The sequence below is a fragment of the Canis lupus genome, chromosome 14, assembly GCF_011100685.1.
Source record: "Canis lupus familiaris isolate Mischka breed German Shepherd chromosome 14, alternate assembly UU_Cfam_GSD_1.0, whole genome shotgun sequence".
Lineage (NCBI taxonomy): Eukaryota > Metazoa > Chordata > Mammalia > Carnivora > Canidae > Canis > Canis lupus.
Window position 1 is genome coordinate 39,933,306 of NC_049235.1, and position 25,214 is coordinate 39,958,519.

A 25,214-nucleotide genomic window follows, 5' to 3' on the forward strand; every position below is an offset into this window, starting at 1 on the left:
TCTACATAACTCATCTCGAAGCAGCTACCCCTCACTCCATCATTTCAGCGGGTGGTTAGGCTGTGCCAGGCACTAGACAAAATGTGTCATAGGCATTAGCTCGGCTTCCTTCCCCTCATGAGGCACCTACCACAATTACTCTCATTTCTCAGATGAGGGAAGTGGTCACATGGTTAGGATAGAGGGGAACACTGTCCAAATAATGCTCCAAAGCTGTGTGACCACACTCCATATTGCCTGTGAGCACAGAAAATCGGACTGCCACTTTTAAGGACTTGATTTGGGTAAAGCGAATGGCATTGGGAATCTTATCCAATGCTGAGGAGTGTGGTTATAGCCCTTGTCTAGGGGACAGGACACTGGGTGCCGTAGAAAAACCACATTATGCCAAGCTTTTATTGAAGGTAGTATCGCCTTTGATTGGCTTAGAGGCGCATTGGCAATGTGGAAGGTCACAGTGGGCTGTAACTCAGTGCACCGCTTCATTTCTTTGTAATCACCCAAAAGAAGCCATTAGGCATGTTTTGTTTACAATCTCACACTAGCCTGAATCAACTATAACTAAAACTGTCCTCAGAGTTCCAGAGTGACCTCTTATTAAAATGATCTATAATTTTGATTAGTTTCTATTGCTCTCAGCAGTTGTGAATTCCCATGTTTCCTTCCTGAACAGGAGTTGGACTGCTCATTTGTCTGAGAGAGGAACAGGCTGGACCTCTAGACTCAAGTTAATTTGCTTTTGCTCTTATTATTATAACAATTAGCAGATAAATAAATGGCTCACCTGTGCAGGTACACAACCTAATTCAGTTTACCCCTCATTTTCTCGAGCTCAGTCCAGAGCAGGCTGAGATGAGGGCTCTGTGGCCTCACAATGACAGCTGGCATTTCTACCACACTTACCATGTATGGGGTATGGAGATGCTCCGTATTCAGCATTTCATGTAATAATGGGTTATGATTCATCTGCACTGAAGACGAAGAATTTGGAGCTCTGAGAAGTGAACTACGTTGACTGAGGTCATAAGCTTAGAAAAGGAGCAGAGCTGGGATTCGAACCCAGATCAAGCAAAGCTTCTCCTCTCATTGTACAAGCTGCCTACGTGAGGATTGTCTCTCTGATTGGTTGAGACTAACAAGTCAACTAAAAGAACACCACACTGCAGCCTGGAGTTTTGGATCATTCTTCCGTGTGCACTGTCCCCACAATCTGGAAAACAAAGGGTTGATCTCCTTCAAACATAAACCCACTTCTGACCCTGAAGGCAAGATATCGTTTCTGTCTTTCATTATTGCTGGTAAAGAAAAAAAAAAAAAAGAATGCTGCTAAGTTGGTGGAAGTTTGTGATCTAAAGTCAGTATATGCTAAACATGAAATGGTTGCTTTAAAACAATTCAATGTTTTCATTTGAAAGATGATGGAGACAGGGAATCATTTCCATATCTTCATAGTATCATCAGCTCTATAGCTGGACAAATAAATAGATAGACCTATAATATCACCATTCCAATGATTAAAAAGGAATAAAACGATGCCAGATGTTTATTTGGAATAACCCACAGAACAACATTGAAAACAATTCCTATTTCTGCAACTGGAAATTGGAATTGATCATTACTGGGCATTAAATGTGCGTATGTTTTTCTGAAGTTCCTAAATCTATTTAATTTCTATGTTGACAGAGATATTAGACAGCTGTTTGAAAATCTGTCTCTCTTTCCTGAGCTATGCACAAGAAATCTTTATGTTAAACCACGAAATGTCAATGGGAGCTCTTCAGTGTACTAATCAGCCTGCGAGTGGAATGTGTGCGGCTGGAAGCAATAACCTTAACTTACATTCTCAATAGTCTTGATTGCCCCACATGCACCCCCTTAAGACATGGCTGTTGAAGGCAATGACTCCAAAGTACTGCCTGTGATGCTGGCTCCAGCCATTAGGGTTGGGGCTGATGAGATAGCCCACGAAAAGTGTTCTCTGCAAATGGCTTCAGCAGCAACTCACTATGCACCCCAGGGGACCAGTCCTGAACCCTCTGTTTCCATAGCCCTATGACCACCTCACCCCCATTCACCGAGTGGGCTACCGTGGGCACTAGGGACAAGAAGACAGCCGGCTTCGTTCCTCAGAGTCCTTTTAAGGGTGGGCTGCTGGGTGAATCTGATAATCGACATCATCTTAGCATCACTTAGCTTGTTTGAAAACATTTCCATGGTACAAACAAAACCAATACCAAAACCAAAATCTTATACAGAATCGTGTTCTTTGTAGTATCATTTATGAAAATTTTTTAAAAAAGGATTCAGTTTGGGGTACCTGGGTGGCTCAGTGGTTGAGCGTCTGCCTTGGGCTCAGGTCGTGATCCCGGGGTCTTGGGATTAAGGACCCAGGCTTACCGTGGGGAGCCTGCTTCTCCCTCTGCCTATGTCTCTGCCTCTCTCTCTGTCTCAAATGAATAAATAAATAAAATCTTTTTTTAAAAAGGATTAAGTTTAGGTGTCTTAGAATAGGGAAATGGTAGGTAAATTATGCTAAGTTCACACAAGGGATTTTAGCAGACCCACTGAAAATAAAGTTTACTAAAATCAGCAGGTTAAAAAAAGAAAAAGCCCCCTATATTCATTAGTTGGTGAATCTTTCAAGTTAAAGTTTGGCCCTTCTTCTCTTAAGATTAGAAATCTGACTTTGTCAGCACACCGAGAGGTGATCTGTTTCCCAGGAAAAGACACGTTAGCTGCATTTTTGACATGGATGCATTGAAGCAGAATGCCAATGTATCATTTTATATTCAGAAATGTGTTCCAGGCCCTGGGATACTTAGATAGGCACCATCAGCATAATCTCTTCCTGGAAATATGCTATATGGGAAGTAAGCTCCTATTCGCCATTTAACCACTAGTGTTTCCTGAGCGCTTATAATGTGCCAGGTACGATACCGAGACTTATCAATACCTCATTTACTGAGATCAGGTTTGCAAAGCACTTAGCACATGCCTGCTCCACAGTAGGTGTTCCGTATTTGTTAGTTGGTGTTATGTCTCCTGCCACTTATCCTTCTCAACCCGTCATGGTATCTCGTTGACATTATCCCTCCTCTGCAAATTAGAAAATCAAGACAGAGAAGTTTGGTCACTGCCCAAGTTAGTTGGTAAGTGGCAGGGTCACCATGAGAAATACAACTATCAGGGGAGCTGGGATACTCGGCCACCATAGCCTTTGGCAGGGCCCTGGGGAAGCTTGGTCAGAAGATTGTATGTGAGTACAGAATCCCAACAAAGGGAGTTACAGGAATTAAATATTTTATAGCATCAGGCCAAAACAACCTGATATGTTCACATGCTGGTAGGATGATATTGCATTTGAGACCTGTTGGTTAAAACTTCCTTTCCCTTGAATAAGAAAGAGAAGCCAACATTGAGATTTGAGCGAGAGCCTTCATCTAATCTTCAAAAAAACATCACAAAGCAGGTAGTTAGAGAACGTTTCCCAAGATGCCACTGTTAAAAAGGTGTAGAGCCTGGATTTCAACTCTGGATCGTTCACCTCCAAAGCCCTGTCTTTAACCCTGAAGCTCCACCACCTCCCGACACAGAGACACAGGCGCTGCTATTCCCACTTTACAGATGAGGATACGGACAGACAAGTTAAATAACACACCTCAAGGCATGTAGTCTGGGACTAAACGACAGAGAAGAAACCTTAGTTTGTTTGAGTGCAAACTGCATTGTGTTAGTTTGCTTGGGCCGCTGTAACAAAACACCACAGACTGCACAGCTTCAACAACAGACATTTATTTTCTCACAGTCCTGGCGGCTGGAAGTCCCAGATCACGGTGTCAGCAGATGTGGTTTCTCCTGAGATCTCTTTCTTTGGCTTGCAGATGGCCACCTCCTTGCTGCGTCCTCACATGGTTATTCCTCGGCTTGTGTCTCTCTCTGTGTTGTCCGGATTTCCTCCTTCAATAAGGACACATCCATATTGGCGTAGGCCCAACCCTAACCACCACATTTTAACTTAATCATATCTTTAAAGACCTTTTATCTGAATATAGTCACATACCACGGGCACTAGGGATTAAGACTTCAACATATGAATTTTGGGAGGACACAATTCAGCCCCTAACATGCATCTTCTTAACCAGCAAATAACACTGTTGCCCATAAAGAAATTGTTTTGTATTTTTATAAATTTCATGCTTGCTGAAAAAATATTTTATCTTTTTATTATAAACTGGAGGATAACCTGCTTACTGTAAGCTCCTTTGTTCATTCATTAATTTAGATATGGGATGCCAATTTGCAAAAGGGATTAACTAGAACTCACAGAATTTCAAAATGACTCACCTAATCCTTTTGCTTTGGGCACTCAATAAAATACATTCCACTATCCAACCAGAGCTTAAATCAAATAGCAAAATTATTGAATTCAAGGCAGTATGAGGAATATCTGGAAGTATAAACCCCTTCAAGGAACTTAAAATTTAGTTGAGGAGACAAAAGCATAAATATATGAGACGTTAATAACAATTCATGACAGTAATACAAGAAATGCCATGAGGCAAAATGGGATGAATTGCAGAATGTAGAAGCCAGAAAGTAGATACTGTGGATTCAGAGAAAGGCCAGTGACTGGGAAAGGTGATCCAGGAAGGCTTCCTGGAAGAAGAAGTTATCGTGTTAAGTATGTGGGAAGTGGATCCCTTTGAAGCATCTCTTGAGGATAGAAGCACTCATCTCTTCCCATCTCAATGGGTGCTGTGAGATTCAATGAATCCATGTTTGATTCAATGAATGGCATTCAATGAAACCATGTATCTGGGAGCAGCTGGTAAAATAGAGGGGAGCCTGGGGAGGGAGGAAATGAATAGATAAGTGTTGGGCAAAACCTGTAGAGGATGGAAAAAAGAAAGGAAATTCCTAGAATACCATAGTATTGAATATGCATGAATTTGGAGATTCAGAGTGATGACCATCTTTCCCCTGGTCTGGGTCAGAGACACCATGGTGGCACTTGGGGCAAGTCAGCCAGAAAGGAGAGCGAGGCACAGCTGCAGTTTCAGATCATGATGGTGACGAGATGCATGGGAATCCAAAGACAGAGGAAAGGCTGGAGCTGGCTGCTTGCTTGCTTTCATCTCCCAGGAGACCTATGAGAGAAGAGAACTGAAAAGACTCCCTGAAGCTTTTGTGCAAGGTAGAGGAAAATAAGAGGGACCGTGTATGATGTGAATGCTCCTTACCTGGGAAGGACAGGTGCCCAGCCGGTCATCCCTCCAGCTGTTAGCTGCAATGGAACCTGGAACCACGTTTACAAGTCATTCAGTCCCTGAGCTTCATTGGCAGATAGATTGGCTTTGTTCTGGAGGCCAAGAAAGGGGGAAAAGTGTCAGGAAACTTGGAAGAGCTTTATTACTATTTCACTTAGCAGGACAAGGTCAAGTACTCCATTCTTTTTGCCAAGTAAGTAGTGTAACAAAGGGAAGCAGATGGGGACGAATGGCTGGGGTGTAGCAGTTGAGGTACTTTGGTGGCAGGCTGCTCGAATCCAAATCCCTGTCCTCCACTGACTAGCTGTCTGACTTTGAGCAAGTTAAAGTCTGTGCCTCAGTTTCCTCATCTGTAAAATGGGATTAACAATTAAGCCTACCTCATGGGGTTATTTTAAGGATTAATTAAGAGAAAATATGTCTGATATTTAGATAACACTCAAGAAGTGTTAGCATTAATACTAATATCTGTGATAGTGGCAGGCCATTCTGGGAGTGTGGATGAGGCATGGTGGGGTGGGGAGCCAGTGAATTAGAGCAGATGCAACAAGAGAGAAAAGATTAAGGCTCCTACGGTCATGACCAGACAAATCAAATTGTTAACCACAAGCAAAACCAAAAACATCCCACCCAAACCCCAAACAAAATAAAAGGATCTTTATACAACGCCTAACAGAAATATGTTCCAGGTGTGGAGGATGTGGATTTAGCAGAAGCTGTATTTAACTTTTGTGTGAAGGCACACCAATGCAAGCAAGCCCTCTGGGAGACTGTCACCAAGACAAGGAAGTTGCCCGAGCCTGACAGCTTCCAGAGTCTAGCAGAGGCATGACCAAGTGTTCTCTGTTCCATGGAAGGTGGTTAGAGGAGTGAGTGAAGTCAAAAGTTGAAGGCAGGGGCACCTGGGTGGTTCAGTAGTTGAGCATCTGCCTTTGGCTCGGGTCATGATCCCATGGTCCTGGGATCGAGTTCCGTGTCAGGCTCCCCACAGGGAGCCTGCTTCTCCCTCTGCCTATGTCTCTGCCTCTCTCTGTGTGTCTTTCATGAATAAATAAATAAAACTTTAAAAAAAAATGTTGAAGGCAAAGTTTTGAGGCAAGCACGGCGAAAGTAGAAGACAAAATGCTGTGGAGGTGCTAAGCCCAGGGTGAATGGCAAGAGCACTCTGGGAGAGGGCATCAGCAGGGCAGATGAGAAGGTGTTGAGATGAGGCAGGCATTCCTGGGAAGGGAAGGTAGGCTCACCTCAGAAGAAAGAGCAGCTTTGCTTGCAGTCCCTGGACAAGTCGCCTGACCTCATCAATAAAGTGAGGATGACAGGGCTACCCCAAGACCTCACAGGATTTTTGTCGTGTAGAATAAATAAATGTACATAGCAATTTTTTGTCAATGCACAAGGGTCTCTCCATTACTAAGATTTCCTCTCAACAAACGTCCATTTGCCCATGCAAAATGTCAGAGATGTTTAGGCAAACCTCCAAGGTTATGCAATTGTCAGATAATACACTGATGACAGAAACTAATTTTGCAGGTACTGTGAACCCCCCCCCCCCCCAATAAATGGCAGCACCTGGCAATGGCAAGAACAGGGGTGAGTCCGTGGAAAACTGTGGTAACCATGCAGGCAGAGTCATAGCAGTTGAGCCACGAAGCTTCCTCCACATGTCTGTCACTAGCTTGCGTCACCAGGGGGGCCATAAACAGAAGCTTCTACACATCACATGGGCCATGAGATAACAACGTAAATAAAGGGCAGTTTTATTCCTCCAGTGTGAGAGGGAGGAGAGCAAATCGGTTTGTGAATGTGCTCATACCATCTCCATACAGTATGGTTTTTACTAAGAATGAGTCTGCCCAGAGTCTGGCTCGCTGTGGCTATGTCTTGTTGGATGAGACCCAAAAATTGTGATCAGGGAGTCTTCCCACTGCCTCCTCCAAGATGGCAGAGGAGATGGCTTGGGGGAGCCACTGAGGTTGTAAAGGAATGTGGAGAACACGTTCTATTCTCTGACCCTGGGCTGAGGTCCATCATAACTAGTCTCTGGGAAGAATTTCAGTTTCTAAGAGGGTTTTGGTTTAGCCTCTTTCACATTTAAAATAAAGATCTAGGATGAAAGCAAAAAATTCACACAGCCAGGAATTATACAGAGACCAGAAATGTGTGGGTCACAAGGGTCCTCCCTGCCTCATTTTGTGGATTGGGCCATTCTCCTTCTCAGTGGCTTGTTGGAGGCTGCCTTGTAGTGCTCAGTTATAGGCAGGTCACCCCCATGCCCGTGGTGCTGGCAATATTCCTCAGTGTTAAAATCAGATGGGTGCATGGCAAAACGTTGCATGTATATACAAAGAAAACTATTTAGCCTTAAAAAGGAAAGAAATTCTGACACATTCTACATCGATGAACCCTGAATACATCATACTAAGTGAAATAAGCCTGACACCAAAGAACAAATAGTGCCTAACTCCACTTATCTGAGGTACCTAGAGTAGTCACATTCGTAGTGATAGAAAGTAGAATGGACATTACAAGAGGCCATGGGGAGGGGTGATGAAGAGTTGATTAATGTATATAGTTTCTGTTTGGGAAGATGAAAAATTTCTGGAGATGCAAGGTGGTGATGGTTGCCCAGCAATGTGAATGTGCTTCAAGCTGCTGAATTGTACATGCAGAAATGGCCAAAATGATAAAATTTATGTTATGTATATTTTACCACGATTTTTAAAATGTGGTTCCAAAATTTAAAAAAAAAAAGACAAGAAAAATTAAAGGTGCCTCCACATGTCATCAGGAACTGGCTCTGAGACACCAGCGCACAGACATCTCATTGATATGTTGTCCCGTGACACTTCAATTTACATCTCTCCAAAATGTGAGATTTTTCACAATTCCTGAATATATAAGAAGGGTGGGACAAGTCAAGAATAAATATTTTTAGATGGGCTGTGCTTTTGTGTTGAGATATATAAAAGCATCTTTTGTAGAGGTTGGTTGACTCTCCCAATATTTTAAGCAATTTGCAGGTGGTTTTAAGTACTTGGTTAAAATCCTTCTAATGTGTGTGGTAATCATTTCAGCTGTTAAAGCATAATGTGAGTTCAGACATACAGTTATACTCGAATCTTTCCCACTCGCCTACCTCTCACGCAGATTACAGAGGGAATGTGTTATAGACAATAAAATCTAAGGGGAAAAAAATTGCCATCCTGTTTCAGCTCTGCCATTAAGCCCAACGATGGCGGCCATTGCCATGTAAAAGGAAAAACAACAAGTTTACAGTTCCTCATTTCCCATGGTAAACAGATTGCTTATTTTAATTTTGAAAATAAAGCGATGGAGGCTATGTAGGTCTGTAAATAAGAGTGTGCATCTCAATTTTCTGCAAATGCTTAAGTGGTTTACATCTGTTTCCTCCCAGTTGTATTTCTCAAACATGAATTTCCATTTTAAAAAGAGTCGTAAAATCACTACTGTTTCTCTGTGGATCTATTAGCAATAAAATAGCCTACAGAGGTTTGCACAGCCATGGAAAATGTACAGTGATAATAGGCTGTCCTGCTGTTACATGGCTTATGCAAACTTTACATTTATCACGGCAGAACCATCTATCCGCAGGGTTGTAGCACAGCAAACAACGGAATAAAAAAGACCAGGAGAAGGAAGAGGAGACAGAAATCTCTATGTACACATCATTAATCAGACAAGATGAATTCTCCAAGTTGGAAGCGTGTTTCCTCAAAGCCAACGGAGAGAAGGAGCAGGAGGGAGAGAACGTGGCGGGAATGTGTCACAATCTGCAATGGACAACTTTCCGGAAAAATTACCTCCCACAACAGAAAGTATTTGCTTCTCTCATTGGCATGTTGTATAGTTCATGCCTCTTGTACTTGGGTTTTTTGTTTTGTTTTGTTTTTGTTTTTTTAAGAACAGAACCAGGTCATCTGTTGAAAACTTTTAGTGCAACAGACAATGCAATTATTCTTTCATTGCTTTAAGTAAAAGGGCTCAAAAGAACCCATTCCTTTCTCACACACCAGTTCTGTCTAACCTGCTCCACCTGCCCCGTCTGGGAAGCAGATGTGTGACACTGAGCACTTTATCCAGCCCCTAAAACCCCATACCATAATTGGGGCCGACTTGTTCATACCCCCCTAACCCCACTTTGCATCCTGGTGAAATTCTCCCCCATACCGAGAAGGCATTTATGGTTGGTTTGCTTTTCTACATCTAAATTAATTCACTGAAGGTCTGGCATGATGGCAGGAAGCAGGTTTCAGAATGGGCTCCTTCCAAAACAGGGTACATGCATTCGTCGGGTGCACCCAGGCCTTTGTCTGGGAGTCCTGTGTGTTTCTCAGTCCTCAGGGTTGCCCTGCTTCCCTGAAGTAGAAAAGAATCAATAAAATGTGCCCGATGGAGTTTAAACTGCTTGGCACCTCACAGCCTGTTCTATTTGGCAGAGCAGTCTTTGCTTTTTTAAAAGTGTTTTGTTTTATTAAATTAATAGAGGAGTTTGAGACATAATTCTTGAGCCTTTTAGAGGGAAGCTGGAAAAGACATCTTTCAGCGGACCTGCTAGTGGGTAACCATTTACCCTCCTTGTCCCCAGAAGTCCCACCCGCAGGAATAGACCAGGGTGGGGATGAGCAGAAGGAAAGGCGTGCCCAGCAGCCCAACAATTCCTGCCACTGTGGTACCATGCTTCTTTTATTCAGGGTGCTGTTCTTTTGAATTGATTCAAGTTGATCAATTCTTGGAAGGAGGGGTGGGGGCTTTTAGTTACAAGTCCCCAAATCAGCAGATTACTTCAAATAATTGGGTGGGAAAAGACCCAAATACCAGCACCAACCCATTTGTAAATCAGGTGACTAGTTATTAAGACATGATCATTTTTGACTTTGGTTTGACAGCAGCTGGACATCACCTAAGTGTAACATTGTGTGTATGGGTGGCGGAGGTAATCTATTTGCATTCTAGATCCAATGTCCTCCTATGGAGTTGCCCCATGATCTCCCAGGAAGCAATGGGGCATTCTCTGCCCACTGGAGCTGACAGGACCCTCTGAATCCAAACTTGAGTGGGCTGCCTCTCCAGTGGCTCCTCCCCTTGTACTATTAGTCGTCTTTCCCTGGAGGCTTTGTCTTACCTCTTCTGTCATTAGTTCTCTGTGGGCAGAAGTCTGATACCTCCTCAGATAGACTCCCCCAGGCCTGGCGAAGCTCGTCCGGGGGCTTTGGAACTGCAGAGGCAGTCCCAACCCCATGTGGTTGGTGTATGTGAAGCAGACATGCAGTGTGAAGTCTCACTAAACACCCACCTGCCCCACATCTGCTCCTGATACCTTGGAAATGATTTGGATGCACAGTGTTCAGCATCAGTTTCCAGAATAGTCTCCAGATTCATCATGGTGGCCAGTTGGATATGGGCTACTGATCTTACTCTTCCTTGATCAATCGCTTGCTGTATTGGCTGCTCGTCATCAACAGAAACCCACGGTTCATTAGTAAGACTGGCACCTCTCAGAAACCATTTTTAGGTTGAATTGAGACCCATCCAATGGGGGTCCTTGGGAATTCTGGGAGGCAGCCATGTGACCCTTTTCGGTGGTTCCACGCTGGCCATGGGTTTTCATTTCTCTTGGGTCTCTTTGGTGATCCCTCCAGGGAAATCCTGACTCTGAAAACAGTGCTCCCGGGTCCTTCAGCAAATCACTGACAACAGGACCGAAGCCTGATAATAGCAGTAGTGCTAGTAGTAATAGTAATTGCTACAACTTTTTGGAACTTTCTACTTGCCAAGTGCCACAAACCAAGGGCTGGACAGGCTCATTCGCTTGTTCAAGGCACAGTTGTACGTGTTGGGACTGGGTTACAGATCCATGCCTTATGGGCCCTGGGCTAGGCATGTCCTCCAGGCCCAGCCTCTTTACCGTGTCTGTTTGCGGAGTGGAAAGAGATCATTTCTTGCTTCCAGCTGTAAGAGTGTGCCCAGTGGAGAACCCATGCATGGGGCACTCCAGTCTGGGTCCTCCTGAATACTTTTTTACTCTGGTTCTTTCCGCATCTCAATGCCTCTCCTCCTTCTGCACTTCCCCATCCCACTATACATCTTTTACACAGCAGGGCAGGGTAATTCGCTGCATGCTAGGCAGTAACTACATAGTAATAACAATAATTCTTGGTACTTAGAGCTCCTCATCCGAGGATGTCACCCAAGCTTAAAGAAATTTAAATATATCTGCTCACGGCAGCATGGTGGGGGTGGCCTGGGTCTTATTTTCAGGCCTGGAGAGATACAGACACACATAAAAAAAGGAAACACCCGGTCCTTCCTAATGAGGCCCTCCTTACCAGACGAGGAACTAAGAAAGGGAACCAAATAAAGGAAGGGCCAGATAAAACATCACGGCCTCTTGTTTCTCTGAAGTTCCTTTGCATCTGGAGCTTGACAAGTCTGCTGAGCTCTCAGGCTTCGAGACAGCCACCAGAAAGGGGTGTTCACCTGCCGAGTGTTTGTTATGAAATTAGCCACCAATGTCTCAGTATTCTCTCCAGAAATTGTCCCCAAGGCAAGCATCACTGGGCTCTGGCGTGGGTCTGATGACTGCTCCTTGTCCCTATGACCTCTGATCCCCTTTCCATCTGTTCCCAGGGTGGTTCCTTTTCTCTGCTCTGAGGGCAAATTCACCCACAGGCTTCCCTGGGAATATCCACACCCAAGGCCTGAGGCGGCCTTCCCCAGGTGCAGCCTGTGGTGGGGCAGGGGCTCTCTAGCTAAGAGTCAAAGGTCCCAGAACCTCATTTTCTACTCCTCCCCCATTGTTACCCTTTCCTTGCCAGGGCTGAGCCATTGGGCTTGCTTCTTTCCAACCTGGACCCGTAGTACCACTCTGTGCTTATTAAATCAAGTGTGCCCCAGGGGCACCTGGGTGGATCAGTCAGTTAAGTGTCTGCCTTCAGCTTAGGTCATGATCTCAGGGTCCCGAGGTCGAGCCCTGCATCAGACTCCCTGCTCAGTGTGGGAGCCTCCCTCCCCACTCATATTCACTCTCTCTTGCACTCTCTCTCTCAAAATGATAAAATCTTTAAAAAGAAATAAAGCCTGTCCCTCTTGACCAAACTCCTCTGTCAGCACCTGCACCCCCATAGGACACACTGGAGAAATGGATCTTTGGAAGTTAAGTTCATCAGCTAGGGAAATACTCTCATATCTTGGATTAAGAGTAAGTGTGATGTTTGGACATGCTGAAGTGGAAGGTCGTCTTGGAGCACATAGCATATGTCTGCTTCCCTGAAGACCACGCCAACCCTCTAGCAGAATAATAACCAACACAGTCTAGTGATGTACCCCTTACATGAAATTGCTGTTCTGGAAGCAGAAAGATTTGTGGAGAAGTAACAGGACGTGTCCTTACTCTCATGGAGCATGTGGTCTGAGAGAGGAGACAAGATACAAATACTGTGACATCTTGATTTTCAAGTGTGCTCCAAATCTGTATTCCAAGCATGTACCAAGCTCTGACACCAAAAGGTGGTTCTCACCTCAGACTCAGTCACAGTGAGAAATCCAGAAGAAAGAAGAGCAATTTAGTCCAGGTAGACAAGAAGCATTTCCACAGTAAAATCACTGGAGCTTTTCCCTCTGACTAAAAGCAAATACATTTGTCAAATACACCATAAATATACATTTGCACTATTTATTACCTCTGCCTATAAAAGAAAATTGTATTAGGTGATTGTGCTGAAAATGTGTCAAAAATATAATTTGCATCTCTTTTATGTGGGTGTTTTTGTGTGTATTTGCTATATTTCAATTTGCTAATATACATATATATCTCTGTAGAGACATATATAAATGCTGTTTAGTTCTTCTGATCTTTGTTTTTATTTTCTTGGTATAAAAATTTCAATATAATTTGTGATTCTAAAAATATTGCTTTTGAAAAATACGGTATGGATTCTTCATTCCCTTAATCCCCATAATCCAATCCAATAAAACATTTACTAAAAGTATATTAAAGAGAATGTCCTGGAGGATTTGCTTCTGTTTGACAAACCGTCACTGGAGGATTGTGCGGAATGCTTTCTGTGTTGTCCTGAATTTCACAGAACCCATTTCTCTTCAGTTGGGCAGATTTCTCCAAGCTTTCCTTTCACCCCCTGGATGGGGAAGACTCATTTTCCCTCTTAGCAACCCCACCAGCCATGGGAGACTGAGGTTCAGTTATTAGAGCTCAAGCTTTACCCTGCAGATGTCGTGCACTTTGAAAAGAGGTATATTCTTCTGCATTACTTTTATTTACAGCATCCAAAAGCATCTTTGTGTGTTCAGAAAAGACTTCTGTAATTATATCTTCTGCTAGTTCCCCTCAACCACCTTAGGAAGCAGATCAACACCCCGCCCCCTGATGTTAGGGAACAAGGGATAAAGCCCAAGGGGAGATTATGTCACTTTAGGGTCACACAGAAAATCATTAAAAGATTAAGACTCAGGTCTCCCAAGTCTCAAATGTTCTGCTTTGCTGTTAAAAATGTCACCTTAGCTTCTTTTCCTCATCTACAAGCCACATACATATCATTTTTCTCTGAACTAGAACACATCCAGGGCCAAGAAAGGCCACTGTCCCTTCCACCCCGTTTTGAACTCTGGAAAGAGATCCCGTCAGAGTTCCCCCAGGGAACTTGGCCTCACAGTGCAGAGAGGCAGACAATGCTACAGACTGGATCATGTCGTCATCGGCAGCCCCCCTCCTCCCCTCCCTGCCCCACATGTTGAAGTCCTAACCCCCAGTGGGCCTATATCTGGAGATAGGGCTTTTAGGAAATAGCTGAGTTAATTGAGGTAATAAAGATGGGGTATTGTATGAGAGGATTGGTGGCCTTAAAAGAAGAGAGAGAGGTATCTTTCTCTGCACACACACACACAGGGGAGGCCATCTGAGGACACAGTGCGAAGGCAAGCCAGGAAGAGAGCTCTCACCAGTAACCGACCCTGCCACACCTTGAGCTCGGACTTTCAGTCTCTGGAACTCTGAGAAAGAGGTATCTGTTGTCTGAAGCCACCCAGTGGATGATATTTTGTTATGTCAGCCCAAGCAGATTGAGACAGAGACCTTAAAGTTTGACTTCAAAGTCATCTCTGGAGGTCTGCATGGCACTGGCAGGACCTAAAGGCTGCTCAGAGTCTGGGATCCCTGAGGATAGGGTGACTCTATAGAGAAGGCTGCAGAATGGACCCCCGAGTCAGGACCGGGGGCTGTTGCAGAGCCCTGACCAAGCAGTAGCACATGACTAGGGGTTCCACCAACCAGAGACTTTAGCTGCCATTGCCAGCCGAGCAAGCAGGTCCCAGGTGAGCACAGGTGATCCAGCTGGAGACCAAGGGGCTGAGGACCTCATGCCCTAGGATCTCCAATCTGCCCTGCTCAGTGTGATCTTGGTGGTCTCCCCCTACCACCACCACATACCTGAATGCTCTCAGAGGGGAAGGAAATGGTGGAGGAGAAAATGGTGGTCTCTGAGAGACAAATATTTTTAGCAAAGAGAGTCTGATGCCACACAAAGGGACTGTTATGTCAGCTGGACCACATGTACACAGGATTGGACACTCAACTCATTCTCCCCTCCTACTGGTGGGGGCTCAGGGGGAAAGCCAGTTCGGTCACAGGCAAATGAAAGTGTAACAGAAGTTGTAATTTAAGTTGAATTTGTGTTCCACTACAGAGGAAACTGTGTGTGTGTGGGGGGAGGGTACCTCTTCCCTGGGAGAGGTGGGGTTGGGGACCAGGCCAATACTGCCACTGCCATGTTCTATGAAAGTGAGCATCTCAGGAGCTTGCATAAATGATGCCTGCCCTTCCATCCTTTATTCTGACTCCCAAGTGCTTATGATACATACGATCCAAGTGCTTATGATCCCAAGTGCTGTGTTATTGACACAGTAGGTGAGATTTGCATTAATTCTCATATATCTGTATCTTCCCAACTACAGTATAAATTCTCCTGAGCAGAAACACAAAAGGGTACCAAGTACAAGTTCTGATAAATGTCTGCGAGCTAAACAGTGCGGCTGCGACCCCGCCTAGGTGGGACTTGAGCACATCCATAGGCTTTGCAGCACGTTTCACAATCCAAGCTGAGGACTCCTGGGTTGGGCGCCAGCCCGGACATTAGCTAGGGGACCATGGGCTTCCATTTTAGGACCCCAGTTCCCATACCTGTAAAACAAGAGTCAAGCTTGGGGCCCATTAAGGGCCTCTCTGAGGTCGCAATTATATGAGAGCTTGAGATCTCGTACTTCATCTTTTATTGTCTTTCCAAAGGGCCAAATGGAGAAATGGAGCTTTATGTAACTTAACCTAGTTAGTCCTCACCGTGACCCTATGAAGAAGGCATCGCAATTGCCGTCATCATTTTACTGACAAGGAAACTGAGCCACAGGGTACAACTTGCCCAAGGCAACAGAGTTAGCAAGGATTAGAACTGGCTCAGATGCAGACTGAGGCTCCTGCCTGAGACACAGCACTGTGCTGCCCCCAGCCCCCAGAATTATTAGCCAGCAGGTTGACTTTGGACAAGACGGGAACCCCAACTTCCTGAATTTGGAAACCTCCAAAGAGTACGGCCAAGGTCCACTTTCACTCCTGTACACTCTTTCCCCCCTGCCCAAAGGTTATTATCTAACCTTATCCTTTCACACTTACCGAATGCCTGCCACGTGCCAGCCTTGAGCTTCAACAGGAATCCGAAGTCAAGGCCATTAAAAGGGGAAAGGTCAGGTGACACTCTCTGCAGATGGTCAGTTTCTAAGATGTTTTTAGGGAGCCGTATTCAAATGTATCATGCTCATTCCAGATAATCCAATTCTATCATCCCACTGAATGCTGTAGAAATTCTCCATGGGGCTATCAGTTGATCCCCAACAGAACCCTAAGTGGGCCCATCCTACTCTGTGATTTATAATCTTCACAATCTTCAATTGGTTTATTTGGCTTTTGCAAAGAGATGGTAGGAGACAAGTGGGAATACCTTGCCCTGTTGATGGATTTGCTTGTAATTCACTTTAATTCCCTGCATGAGAAAACTGTGCATTTATTCTTTTGAGCACCATGACTTTTTTACACAAAATAATCATTTCTCAAATAGATGATAGGAGCTGAACTGGAGACGATGTTCTCTATTGAGTAAACAATAATGTAGTTCCTTTCTGAATAATGCCGTGAAGGGGCTTGCTTTCCATCTCAAAGAACGTATCTCAGCAACATGACCCTCTCCAGTGGACATCTGCCGCCCTGCCAAGTGAGGGAGCAGCACAGGCTATCCTGCTTCTAGACTGAATCCACACTGCGAGGGGTCCTTCAGGAGACCAAGCTGCTGCCCAAGTAACTGCACAAAGCTTGTGGGCGGCATGGGGGTTTGAGACTCTGCTGAGGTTATTCTGGTCAGAGTGGAGAAAACAAACTTTTCTTACCCAAGTGGACCCCATCCACCCTCGGGAACCTGTGTTCCCACCAGCCATGTAAATGCCAAGGGCGGTGGATGTGTTGGGGTGAGGAATGCAATCTCAACTGCTTCCTATGCTCAGTGCAGAGGGAAGAGTTCAGAGGGATGGTGCAAGGAGCCAGGCTGGGAGGCCCTGGCAAGGCTAGGAACAAGGCTGGGAGGGTGGAGAAACCAGCCCCTGCTGGTGAATGTAGACCCCATGAAGGGTGTGGGTGTGCACTGAGTCCACCCCTGAAGACTGGCCCACACCCAGCAGGGTGTGGCCTCTTCTCATTCACAGCCTACGTACTGAGTTGGTGGAAAGAGACCAAGGCCATAGTGAGGCCCCGTGGGGAACTAAAGTTACTCAGATCAGTATGGTCGAGCTAGACTGTCTCAGGCCCCCCAGGTGGGAGACAACAGGTGAGATGGGGTTCTCCAGCAAGAAGGGGGTTGTGCCCACCAGGCCTCCAGCAATAGCCAGTGGTCAGCGCTGGCTCAGAAAGGGAGGTGGTCTGCTCTCCTCCAAGATTCCTTGGCAGGGCTCCAATGGGAATGTCAGTGTGAAAGACATCCCTGGACTGTGTGACTTCCTTAAAGCTGGCTGAGGCGATGGCCAGGAGCCAGCAGCCCACCCACTCCCTCTCTGGAAGGAGGCCATTTTGTCTGCCTGATGCTGCATCAGCCAGCCCACCATCTCCTTGGCTGGTGTGGAAGGAGAAAGCTCCAGAGACCCCGCCTTCAGGTAACGGTTTGACTCTCCAGCCAATGCGCGCTGTATTCATCGCTAGGAAAAGCAGAAATGCTTCAGTCATCCGCAAAACCATGTCTTTCCCTTCTAGAATATGGCTGCATATAAAGAGAGAGGGAGGAGAAAAAAAAAAAAAAAGACAAGACACCAAATGCAAAATAATGTCAAAGGAAGCTAGGCTCTCCCTCCATTTTTCATATTGTTTCCTATTTTCAATAGCTACTGGGTGCCAGAGAGGAAAGGAACAACTTTAAAAAACAATTAGTGGGACATGTGGTGTGCATTCTTGGCTGGAACTATGCAGCCTCATCTGCTGGCAAATACTCTGCAGTCTTTCATGAAAAATGTTTTAGAACTAATGAGCTATATTTGCATTCCCCGTAGAATGGATTCGGAATTTTTCATCTACGCCACACCATGAAAAATGGATGTGTTTGGCACAGAAGTCATTTGAACATAAAGCCCAGCCTCAGTGGAAAGACAACCTTCAGAAAAACTTTTCAAGTAACTTAGCTCATTCGCACTTGCTTCCACCGGGGAAGGTCAGGCTCCTGTGAAAGATGGAAATTTCCTGCACAAACCTAGATGCTGATGAGATTTGTTTTTGTAGATAATCTGCAGCAGTGAAATTTTTCATAATGTCACTGCAAAATAAATTAAAATGTTCATCTTCATATGGCTGGTTCCATTGCATTAAAATAAATGTTGCAAGCTCATTTAATTAGTATAGTTAGGAATGTCTCTTCCCTGCTTCACTGACTCTCCAAATCACAAGTTAATTTGTCAAAATCAGACCATTGTTTTTCCTTCATTCTTCATTACTAGAGACAGCCCCATTTAAATAAATGTTTATGCTACAGAGAGCAGAGCAGTGAACAACCCCAAATATTTTCATAAGCCAGCGCTGGAAAAGTTTAAAACACAGAAAGTGAAGGTGTGCAGGGGGGTTCCCCCTCCCTTTGTGGTTATTGGATATTTGACTGGCTGAAAAGGTACAAAATTGAGCAGTCTGCTGTAACTGATGATGCTCCGTCCACCATTGCTCATGTTGGCGGGCTATGTCCTCTTGAAAGCGGTTTTCTTCTATGTTTTCAAAGACAAATGATGACAAAAGATACCATCTCTATAAATTACCCTCATCAAATCATTCTCTTCACGAACCTTTGGTTAATCAATTAGTCAGTGATGGGGGAGGGTCTGGGGTGGAGGTTTCTGGTTTTCACAGCCTTTTTCTCACCATTACTGGCTGTGGGCAACCAGGGGTTCCTGCTGAAAATTCAAGAGATAACCAAACTCTGAGGGCTCCCTATTCTCCTCTTTCACTTTCCAACCCTCCCAAAGCCTCCCCCCAAATCAGAAGCGTCCATGACCACTGACGAAGTATGAATTCCTGGCAGTAAAAGTGTGTTAGGGTAAATGATGAAGACCAGGGGAGGGGGGTTCACATAACTGGCTGAGGTGTTCTGTCTGTGGAGATCTTCTGGAAGGCATCCATTGGTAATGGATGAAAGAGCTTATCAGATCATCCTCAGTGCCCCATACTAGTGAGGTGTTGCATGGTAGAGACTCCTCCACAGGAACAGGCCACAGTACTCAGATCTGGATTCAGCCCCCAGCACGGAAAGGTCAACTATCTTCCCTGAAGCTTTTTGTCTTTCACCATGATGGAGCAACCCAACCTCCCTCTTCCATAAAGAAGCTATAAGATAGGTCAGATGTTTTCTTCTTACTGTACAGGTTTCTCTTGTCCCATCATCCATTTTCCTCTGCCACTCTTGCTTTGCACAGCTTTTCTTCCCTGGATCAAATGAGTAGGAGGAAATGGTTGTGGTTCCTCAGATTTCTAGAGAGGCAATGTGCTTAAAAGACTTTCAAAGTTGTCCTCAGTGTGACTCTGATGAGGTCTGATCTGTAGAATCAAACCGTTGTTTTTTTTTTTTTTTCTCTCCTTCATTCTTTGCACACATTGGGACAAACTTTGCTTCATTAATAGAACAAGAGGATTTAATTACTCTCTATTGTGCAGTGTGCCTACTTGACTTTCAAAAATCAGACCTCTCCAGAGCTGCCACAGACTCAGGCAGGCAGGAAGCAGCAACTTTCCTGGTCTACCTCCCTGACAGCTGAGTGTTACCCCCAAGTGGTAGCCGAGCACCACACCGAGCATGCGTCCATTCATTCACTCATTCATTCACTCTTTCGTTTGATCAACGTTTGCTGGAGGCACCGAACTCAGCACTGAGTGTGAAGAACCAATCTTCTTCCCTTATGTAGAAGAAGTATAGCCTCCTGACTCGACCCGGGCCAACACGGAAGCATGCCACCTTCTCTACAATGATGAGTTACTGGAAACAACTCCTATGTCTCTGGTTGGCTATAGAGCAGCCTTTGTAAAACTGAAGAACGAGCCGTGTACGTAAGAGATGAGCGAACCAGAGGCAGGTCAAGCAAGTGCAAGATTGTCCCTTGGAGTCCTTTCTCCTTGGGTCAGCTCATTCGATGCTGTGTTTCTCTGCCAATATGAGGACTCACATGCCCTTTGGGCACTGAGAAGGCCTGAAGCAGAGGAACCAGCCATGGAAGGGCAAACCAGTGAACAGGAGACAAGTTATTTTAATAAAAAAAAAAAAATGCTGCTACATAATGCCAGCCTGTTTCTCTGCCCTTCGATCAAAAGCCAGGAGGGAGCCATGGCGCACAGAGCAGGCGATCCTCAGACAAACACAGCTAAGCTCTGTGAGGCTTTCTGGCAGAGGGAGGAGAGAAAGACCCCCGTCCAAATCCCGGGCTCCACTCCCCAGCCACGACCTGGGGCAAACGACTCCTTCTCTCACACACAAAAGGATCATCATCACCATAGTGTATCTTTTGCACTGTTCCTGTGAAAATTAAATGAGACACTATATGTAAAAGTGAGTAAATTGGCACATATCAAGGGGTTTGACAAATGTTAGTTCTCTTCTGGGGGCTTTTAGAAGGAATAAGGTAGCAGAAGAGAGGGTAAGTTGCTGGATGGCAATGAATGAGGGGTGAAGAGAATGTCCTTTGAGAAAAGTTAATTTCTTAATGGCATTGATTTTTAATTAAGTCTGGCTGCTAAACTATTCTTGCATGGGACACTACTCGAAGACCGAAGCACATACATCTCTGGTTTATACAGGGTATAGCATTCACAGCCTTAATTTATTTTTTTTCCTGGAATGAACTTAGTGATCATCTGGTCACGACCCATTCACAGCTTGCAAAAATGTCAGATGCCTTCCAAGGTCATACCCAAGTTCGCAGCTCCTCTCCACGCTACCCCCCACCACCCTTTGGATGTGAGGAAACCGCAGACTGCCTTGTCCTAAGGATGCTCAGACCCCCCCCATCGTTCCTCACATCCACCTGGTTTCCCATCATTTACTGCCCTCTCACCCTTCCTTAACCCTCACTAGTTTTACCATCTTCCTTTTTAAATGTGATGCTCAAATTCAAACAAAATACACCAAACCCTCCCGACTGTGGCAGGGAAAAAAAGAGGACCCATGGCATCTCTTGTTCTGGACTGCTCTGTGATGAAAGGAGTCTGTCGGCAGCCACACCACGTTGCCCTTACAATCACCTGAAATCCTTGAGATTTTTTTTTACACCTGAATGGATGTCAGTCTGCGTCTCTCATCCTGTAGGTGTGTCATTAGTTATTTATCCTGATAATGGAACCTTATGTTTATCACCATTACATTCAGTGAGTTTGGGGCTATCACTTCAGACTGTCAGGATCTTTTTGCATCGTAATCCTGTCACCTGGTAAATTAGTTCTCCTTCCTAGTTCAGTGTCAGGCTGTTATTCGCCCATTACATGCTTTTCTCTCTGGTCCTCAAGGATAACATGATAGACTTTGTCAAAAGATTTGCCAAACTCAAAATGCTCCCCTCTCTGAGCTCCTGACACCCAGGCTCAAAGCCACACCATCGAGAATTCCAGTGTCCCCTGAGGATTTAAGACCTTTCAGATACCCAGAGATCCACTAGGAAGAGGTGGTCAGGCATTGTTACTGAATACTTTGGTGTTTCATCAGTTCACCCTTTATGATGAACGATGAGGAATGGAGCTGGGAAGGAGTCGACATAGACTGAATGTTTGTGTTTTTCTCCAATTCATTCACTGAAATCAACTGCTAGTGTGATGGTATTGAAAGGTGGAGCTTTGGGGTGCCTGGGTGGCTCAGTGGTTGAGCATCTGCCTTTGGCTGAGGTTGTGATCCTGGGACCTGGGATTGAGTCCTGCATTGGGCTCCCTGCAGGGAGCCTGCTTCTCCCTCTGCCTCTCTTTCTCTGTCTCTCATGAATAAATAAATAAAATCATTTAAAAAAAGAATTAAAGAAACCTCCTTTGCCCTTTCCACCCTATGAAGACACAGTGAGAAGACCACCTACCTTCTGTCTATGAACTAGGAACAGACCCTCACTAGACGCTGAATCTGCCAGTCCCCTGATCTTGGACTTTCCAGCTTCCAGAACTGTGAGAAACAAGTGGGTTTTTGTTGTTGTTGTTGTTGTTTCTAAGCCACCCGGTCTCTGGTATTTTGGTTTCAGTGGCCCAAACAGACTAAGGAAGTCCTTGAGAGGAAATGAAGAAACGAAGGTAGAAAAATCCAGGATGTTGGAAATGGATAAACTTGGCCTAATTCACACTTTTCTGTGCTCAAAAATTAAGCATGAAAATAGGAAAGCATGACAGATAAAAAAAAAAATTTAGTGAAGTCAGAAGTGAAAATGGGCATTACATTTTTGTCTCTTACATTGGTTCACTCTTTACTGCTTAGAATCTAAAGATTGTATATCATGCATATCCTTATAATAACTCTCAAATTTTTCCTTTTATCCTTATTTTGAAAATGTTATGAATGTATCAAATGTGGGATTTAAGAAACAAAGCAGATAAACAAAGGGGAAGGGAAGGAAAAATGAAATAAGATAAAAACAGAGAGGGAGACAAACCATAAGGGACTTTTAATGATAGAGAACAAACGGGGCTGCTGGAGGGAGGTGAGTAGGGGGATAGGCTAAATTAGGTGATGCAGATTAAGGAGGGCACTTGTTGTGATGAGCACTGGGTGTTCCATGTAAGTGATGAATCACTAAATTCTACTCCTGAAACCAGTACTACACTATATGTTAACTAACTTGAATTTAAAGAAAATCTTGGGAGGAAAAAAAAAGAAAGAAAATATCATGAGTGTAAAAGGAATGCTCATTTATGTAAAGTTCAAAATTGCCCATGGTGTTAGAAGTGAGGAGGAAGGTTGCTATTGGAGAGAAGGGTGGGATATTGACCAGGAGAGCTCCAGGGTTTCTGGGGGGACTGGTTTTTCACGTGAGTGGTGGTTACACAGGTATCTTTGCTTTGTGGACATTTATCAAGCTACATAAGTGTGAACTGTGCACTTCTCTATATGTAAATGGTAAAAGGAAGCCATTTGGCACTGATCAGAATGCTTTTTGTAGGTGACTTCTTACTGAGCAGAAAGAGCAAAAGAGCATACAATGTAATTCATTCATCAACTTTTTGTTTTCTGAGTGACTTGTAGGTACCAAGCATTTTGCTGGGGCTCCGAGATTAGATGAAGTGAACATGACCCCTGCCTACAAAGAATTTACAGTCCAGTGAAGGATAAGCATGTACTGAATATCGCTGTACTCCAAGGCAAAGTGTCCTGAGGTCCTAAGAGGGATCAAGTGGCTGGTCTTCATGAAAAGCCACTTAAACAGCACTCCATATTTTCAGGAATCACATGTAATCTTTAAATGTGAATTTATATTTAGTGGATGATTTCTTGTTTTTACTACCTTACTCATATAATGAAGAGCTTCTTAGATTCCACTTTTCTCCCATTTCGTGGCAAGATCAAATTCATACATAATCAATAAGAGACGTGTGATTATTATTACTGAAGATACTAAGATAACATGTACTTTATAGCATTCTTTTTCAAAGATCTAAGTTTTTAAGATATTCCAAACAGTAGCAACACCCGAGGAATTAATTATAAAGCCAATTTTGAACATATGAATGTGTAATTCTTTACATGAAAAACCATCCACTGATGAATGGATAAACAAAATGTGGTATGTCCATATAATGGGATATCATTCAACCGCAAAAAGGAATGAAGTGCTGATACGTGCCACAACATGGATGACCCCAGAAAACATGCTACATAAAAGAAGCTGTATTCAGAGGGTTACGTATTGTATGATTCCATTTACATGAGGTATCCAGAATTGGCAAATCCAAGGAGGTAGACGGTAGATCAGTGGTTGCCAGAGGCCAGGGGAAGGGAGGAATGCTGAGTGACTGCTAATAAGTACAGGGTGAGAGGGTTCTTCAGGTGATGTGAATGTTCTGGAATTAGATGGTGGTATATACTTGTGAATATACTAAAAACCACTGAGCTGTACACTTTAAAACAGCAAATTTTATGATATGTGAATTATATCTCGATAAAAAAATATACAAGGTAATTTTCAAACATAAAGCTAAAAAATTTTAAATCATAAATGTTTTTACCTGAGAAATTCTCCATGCAATTTTATTGTACATCTAATGAGTGAGCACCAAAAAACATACACCTCAAGATGGAAAGTTATAAAGATCAAAATAGGCAAACGAGCTTCCACTTCTATGAAAATTAAATCAGGATCGAACACAAACCTTTTACGCGAGGCTACAGAGGGATCAGACCTTGACTGCTTGCGTCTGTGTCTCTACTTCTAATTCCAAAACCGAATTCGTTCGTGGCTGGATTACCCGCATCAGTGAATATTTGATGAACTCCCGCTTTTCTTAAGCTGATTGGCAACAAAACTACCTTCCGTTTACCTCCCTGATAAGCAGCCCTTTCTCTGATGCTTGTTGGTGGGAATTAGAGATTGGGGTGTGTGCAAATTGGCATTTCCAGGTAAGATGAGCTTCCTGTGGAAGGAGAAAGAAAGGAATGAAAGCAACCGAGCAAAGGGCTTTGTGTTGGAAACCCAGGTAGGCCCCCAGTAATAAATACATTTATTGCTTGGACAGTAAAAAGTACTGGAGAGTTTAAAATAAATTCAGAGTTATTTAAACTTAATTTATGACCAGGAAAATAAACCCTCTCTTCCACCATTAATGTTTTTTATCTGGGCCATCAAATGTCACACGCTACTGATTTTGGATGTAAGGTCACTGGAAACAACATATCAGAGGTGTCAGCACCACAAATCAAGTGAAATTCCCTTAAAAATAAAAACGTCAGGAGTAAAATAATAGGCAATAGTTATTTCATGCTATGAGAGACTTGTAATATATCAAAGGGTTCACCTTTTTCTACCTTTATGATGTATCGCTTTGAACACGAAATATACTTCTGCTTAACAGATAAAGAAAACAGGCATCAGGATGCCGAAGATAAGAATGATGACATATAATAAAACTATTTGAGGGCACGAAAACATTAGGATGCAGACCACTGAATATATCAAAAGACGAACAATGACCCTGCATCTATGCAGATCTACTGTCTGGCATGTCAGTTATTTTAAGGGGTCATCCTAAAGGTCACCCAAATGGTATCTTTGAAATCAGAATACAAATCACATTGGGTTTGGGGAAGGAAATAAAGAATGTCTTAGGGCTTGCCGAGCTGGTGTAGTTCTACACAGAAGTCCAAATCCTGAAGCAATCCCCTGGTCTTTTATACT

General features: G+C 44.0%; 1 long non-coding RNA gene across 7 annotated transcripts in view; it reads right to left on the minus strand.

Moving 5' to 3' along the window:
* Positions 1-916: 916 nt before the first annotated feature.
* Positions 917-25,214, minus strand: part of LOC102155186 — a 54,767-nt gene continuing 30,469 nt past the window's right edge. For 2 of the 7 annotated variants that reach the window (XR_005369588.1, XR_005369583.1), the window contains 8 exons: positions 24,193-24,453; positions 21,915-22,097; positions 15,967-20,374; positions 5,241-5,359; positions 4,927-5,163; positions 3,804-3,957; positions 2,954-3,096; positions 920-1,210 (listed from right to left, as the gene is read on the minus strand). This is a non-coding gene — a long non-coding RNA (uncharacterized LOC102155186). Of the gene's footprint in view, positions 1,211-2,953; positions 3,097-3,776; positions 3,958-4,926; positions 5,164-5,240; positions 5,360-15,966; positions 20,375-21,914; positions 22,177-24,192; positions 24,454-25,214 lie in introns of those variants that run through there. The other 5 variants (XR_005369589.1, XR_005369586.1, XR_005369587.1 and 2 more) reach the window with 5 other exon arrangements.